The sequence below is a fragment of the Hemiscyllium ocellatum genome, chromosome 39 (assembly GCF_020745735.1).
Source record: "Hemiscyllium ocellatum isolate sHemOce1 chromosome 39, sHemOce1.pat.X.cur, whole genome shotgun sequence".
Classification (NCBI taxonomy): domain Eukaryota; kingdom Metazoa; phylum Chordata; class Chondrichthyes; order Orectolobiformes; family Hemiscylliidae; genus Hemiscyllium; species Hemiscyllium ocellatum.
The window spans coordinates 13,166,767-13,172,766 of NC_083439.1; positions in this window are offsets into that span (position 1 = coordinate 13,166,767).

The window sequence follows — 6,000 nt, forward strand, 5'->3', positions numbered from 1 at the left end:
ACTTTTAATATTATGTTTTAAAATTTATGCTATGCAGCATTCCCCTTCAATTCTCCAACAGGATCTGAACCACTTTCAAATTGGACTATTTTGAATTGAAAATAAGGGTCCAAGTTGCATATGCTCTTGGTTATCATCATCACACTGTCTTGCCCAATTACCCAAGGGGCTAATGTATTGACTGTTCCTATTGATGGAAGTCACTGGGTCAATATGAGCTTTCTAATTGAAGAACTGTGGGCACAATCTCAGTGTGTTTTATTTTTCAAAATCATGATCCATCAAAGGGAGGCCTGATCTATACTAGTCCATTTTGACTGGAATGCAAGGATTAACTGGGAAAAAAAATCCAACTGCAGACTTCACACAAACTTTGGTACAAAATGCACTGGAAGCCTTAGAGAATGGTTGAGATTCTGTTGTGTTGCAAAGTGAAATGTTACCTTTTTATGCATGTTACATTTAGACACAAGAGTTAAATATTATTATTTTTGAAAACAAAGGTTTGTAAGAACAACTTGAAAATGCAGATTGTGACTTAATACTGACTGATTCTGCTTTTCTTATAGGTCCAATGCTTGCTTATTACTTAAGACACCCCATGGTTCAAGGTTCATTTCCCAACCATCCCATCACCACTGTTCAATGAACCACTCTCTAACTCACAACTGAATGACAACATGGGTTTCAGCCAGAGAAAATGGTACCATAAATATTTTTCAATGCTACACATTTAGGCCACTGTTGGAATGTTGCATGCAATTCTGGTCTCCTTCTTATTGGAACGATGTTGTGAAACTTGAAAGGATCCGAAAAGATTTACAAGGATGTTGCCAGGGTTGGAGGATTTGAGCTATTGGGAGAGGTTGAATAGGCAAGGGCTGTTTTCCCTGGAGCATCGGAGACTGAGGGTGACCTTATAGAGGTTTATAAAATCACGAGGGACATGGATAGGATAAATAGACAAAGTCTTTTCCCTGGGGTGGGGAGTCCAGAACTAGAGGGCATAGGTTTAGGGTGAGAGGGCTAAGATATAAAAGAGACCTAAGGGGCAACCTTTTCACTCAGAGGGTGGTACATGTATGGAATGAGCTGCCAGAGGAAGCGGTCAAGGCTAGTACAATTGCAACATTTAAGAAGCATCTGTATGGGTATATGAATAGGAAGGGTTTGGAGGGATATGGGTCAGGTGCTGGCAGGTGGAACTAGATTGGGTTGGGATATCTGGTCGGCATAGATGGGTTGGACCAAAGGGTCTGTTTCCGTGCTGTACATCTCTATGACTCTATGACATCATATATTCTAACTTGTTCCATTTACAAAGAACTCTGTCATTGCTCTCTCATAGACACTAACATTGAGATTGTTCTTGTACAGCAGATGTGTTGTTGATAAGAGTTAATTTTTCATTTGAATTCCCATGACCCAAATATTGCTTACATTGGAGAATTCCAGTGCAAACCATCCAAACCTCTAGAGGCAGATTTTGAAGAGTATGTCTAGTCTTCAGGGGAACATGGGATTATTGTCATGTCATTGGGGACAATTGTTAGCTCTTTGCCAATGCTTAATACAATGAAAACAGCTGAGGTCTTTGCTTAAGTACCTCAGAAAGTTATCTGGAGATGTAATGGATGGATCCCACACAACATCAGAAATAATTTGTTACTGGCAAAATGGATCCCTCAGAGTGAACTACTCAGGCACCCAAAAACAAAGTTTTACTGCCCTTATTGGCACAAATGGCACTTATAAAGCTGTATGTTATAGGGTAACAATAATTGATGTACCTCTGCTTTTTTTCAGGTTTGACTATTTGTTTCGGCTTGAAACCTGATGTAATGCAAATGTGTTTCATATCCCAACCATGGAGTCAACATATCTATTGCAGGCACTTAATGAAGTTATAAATAACACCATCGAGAGTGTGATGCTGGGAAAGCACACTAGGTCAGGCAGCAATCGAGGAGCAGGAGAATCCATGTTTCAGGCATGAGACCGTTCATCAGGAATGAGGCTTGTGACCTCAGAGGGTAGAGAGATAAATGAGAGGGGGGTGGGGCTGGGGGGGGGGGGGGGAAGGTAGCTGAGAGTGCAATATGTTGTTGAAGGTGGGGGTGATGGTGATAGGTTGGAGAGGAAGGTGGAGTGGGTTGGTAGGAAGGAAGATGGATAGGTAGGACAGGTCAGGAGGGCAGTGCCAAGTTGGAAGGTGGGATCTGGGATAAGGTGAGGGGAGGGGGAATGAGGAAACCGGTGAAATCCACATTAATCCCATGTGGATGGAGGGTCCCAAGGTAGGAGATGACGCGTTCTTCCTCCAGGTATCAGGTGGTTAGGGTTTGATGATGGAGGAGGCCCAGGACCTGCATGTCCTTGGCGGAGTGGGAGGGGGAGTTAAAGTGTTTGGCTATTGGGCAGTGGGGTTGCTTTGTGTGCGTGTTCAAATGATGTTCTCTGAAGTGTTCTGCAAGTAGGTGTCCTGTCTCCCCAATGTAGAGATCTCCGCATTGGGAGTAAGGGATATAGTAAATGACATGTGTGAAGGTGCAGGTAAATTTCTGGCGGATGTGGAAGGCTCTTTTGAGGCCTTGGACGGAGATGAGAGGGGAGTTGTGTGCACAGGTTTTGCAATTCGTGCAGCGCGAGGGAGAGAGAGTTGGTGGGGTCATGGACCTGACAAAAGAGTCACAGAGGGAATGGTATTTATAGAACATAGATAGGGGTGGGGAGGAAATATATCCCTGGTGGTGGGGTCTGTTTGTAGGTGGCAGAAATGTCCTTGTTGCGACTGGAGGGGTGGGGTTCAAGGATGGAGGAGCAGGAATTGAATACAATGCACTGCAGGGCACCATCGACCACGTGGGAGAGAAATTGCGGTCTCTATGAAGGAGTAAAAAGTAAGGTCTGCAGATGCTGGAGATCAGAGCTGAAAATGTGTTGCTGGTTAAAGCACAGCAGGTCAGGCAGCATCCAAGGAACAGGAAATTCGACGTTTCGGGCCTGAGCCCTTCATCAGGCTCTGGCCTGAAACATAGAATTTCCTGTTCCTTGGATGCTGCCTAACCTGCTGTGCTTTAACCAGCAACACATTTTCAGTCTCTATGAAGGAGGCCATCTTCTGTGTTCTGTGGTGGAATTGGTCCTCCTGGGAGTAGATGCAGCAGAGGCTGAGGAATTGGGAATAAAGGATAGCGTTTTTACAGGAGGGAGGGAAGGAGAAGGTGTGGAGTCGGTCACCATTGATGGAGGTAGAGAGGTCCTGGAAGGGGAGGGAGGTGTCCAAGCTGGTCCAGGTGAACTTATGGTCGGGGTGGAAAATGTTGGTGAGGTTGATGAACTGTTCAAACTCCTGGTGGGAGCATGAAGTGGTGCTGATACAGTCATCAATGTCGTGGAGGAAAAGGTGGGGAATCGTGCTGGTGTAGGTGCGGAAGATAGACTGTTTCTTATAACTAACACATCCAACCACGAGTACATGCACAAACTCTCTGCTCTCCACAGAGACCAACACAAGACTCCAGTGGAGAGAGCCATTTTCTGGACTGAGTGCGTTGCCTGAAACAAAGGAGCAGCTTATTTATGTTCAATAGTCTTACCAACTCCCCTGGCACATTTACTATTGTGTAGATGTGATGATCTTCCTGGTGTCTTTGTTCCTCATGCTTACAGAGCAGACAGTCCTACGATTGAAAAAGCTTTGCAACCCCTCTTGGATTAAAAAAGCTAAAAACTCAGTAAGATTTATACCTTAGCTGGCAAAGGAAATCTTTGAATTATTTCACTTTGCTAATAAAATCCTTTACTCCAGTATCTAATGCATTTATTTCTAGATATTAAAAATTAAATGCATAATTTGGTGAGAAATCACTGGAATAGCATACTGGTCAATAGTAATCAGCATGAGCAGGTAAAACAGGTGAAATTTTATTTGTATGCCAAATTTAATGAAAAGATCAACATGTTTTAGAAGTATTATTCATAACAAATCAAAATATTAGCTGACTTACTTCACTTTTGCCTGCAGCAGGATTTTTTTATCTACTTGTTAATTTAGATTAGATTAGATTACTTACAGTGTGGAAACAGGCCCTTTGGCCCAACAAGTCCACACCAACCCGCCGAAGCGCAACCCACCCATACCCCTACATTTACCCGACCTAACACTACGGGCAATTTAGCATGGCCAATTCACCTGACCCACACATCTTTGGACTGTGGGAGGAAACCGGAGCACCCGGAGGAAACCCACGCAGACACAGGGAGAACGTGCAAACTCCACATAGTCAGTCACCTGAGGCGGGAATTGAACCCAGGTCTCTGGCGCTGTGTTATCCCTCAAGTTTTATGAAGTGTTAAGTTATACAATTCTACTGAAATCTGGGAAAAGTGAAGGTGACTATTATAAGAATAATGTGATCTTACAAAATGTTGTTGTGAAGACAAAGATTATTCTACACTTAGCATTGGTTTCTCATTATTGGAGTGAGATCACCCTCATCAATGCTAAGTGAAGATTCATATTTCTTAACCCACAACAACAATGTGCTTGTCCCAATTGATTTCAAACGGCTGTTAATGAAACAACCAAAATATTAGTAAAGAATCATCATTCTCACAAGGAAGTAGATTTTCAGGCTCTTAGGATTTGTCAACTTTCCATGAATTTCAACAATGATTTTTGTTTACTAATACTAATTTTGCTCCCAATTAGCTATTTTTGTCTTTTTCTGTGAAGGCAGGTTTAAGTAGCTGTTTAAGTGCTCTATCGCTCATGTGTGTCCATTCTGAATTCTACCAATCTAGACTGCAAAAGACCTACATTTGTCTTCACTTTATTGTTATTTTTACATTCATTTAAGTTTTTACAGTCCACAATTATGTTCCTTATGTTTCCTTTCAAACTTTACTTTTCCCATCTGCTCGATCACTTGGTCCTCCATTGTTGGTTGCTGATATTGCTCACAACCCTCAGACTCGCTAGTTTTCCTGGAAAGTTTACATATCTCCTCTTTGGATCTTTATACTAACCTTAATTTCTTCTGTTAGCTAAGGTTGGATTACTTTTGTTGTTGTACTTTGTGTACCAGCAAGAATTTGTTGTTATAATTTTAATAAATGCATTCATTCTTTATATATTAGCAAACATTTATCCACCAGTAAGCCTTTCAGTGACACAATTTGTTATAGCGGACTCATGCCTTTGTAGTTTATCTTGTTTTAGATTTAGGATCCTAGTTTTGGATTGGACTTTGTATCCCAATGAAGAATTTTATCATGTGATTGTTATTGCTTCCTAAAGGACTTCACCCAAGATTTCAATTAACCCCTTCTCATTGCTGAATGGATACTGTTTCTTCATTGGTTTCTCAATATGTTGGTCTAAAAAACCATCTTGTGCACACTCTAGAAATTCATCTACTAATATATTATAAAAGTGGTTTGTTCTATTTATCTAGTAGATTTGAGTTACTTATGATTACTGTCATGACCTTGTTGCATGCATATCTAATTTCTTGTTTAACACCATCCTCCACCTTATCATTACTTTGTGGAGACTGTATAGAAAACATCCACTAATGTTTCCACCCCTATTGCCTCTCAGCTCTCCTATACAGTTTCTACATTTAAATTTTCTGAGCCAAAATCCTCTCTCACTATTGCACTGATTTCATGCTTTATTTTCAACATGACTCTACTTCCCTTTCTTTAAGACCATAAGACCATAAGACAGAGGAATGGAAGTAAGGCCATTCGGCCCATCGAGTCCACTCTGCCATTCAATCATGGCTGATGGGCATTTCAGCTCCACTTACCTGCATTCTCCCCGTAGCCGTTAATTCCTTGTGACATCAAGAATCTATCAATCTCTGCCTTGAAGACATTTAGTGTCCCAGCCTCCACTGCACTCTGCGGCAATGAATTCCACAGGCATTCCTGGCTGAAGAAATGTCTCAGCATTTCTGTTCTGAATTGACCCCCTCTAATTTTAAGGCTGTG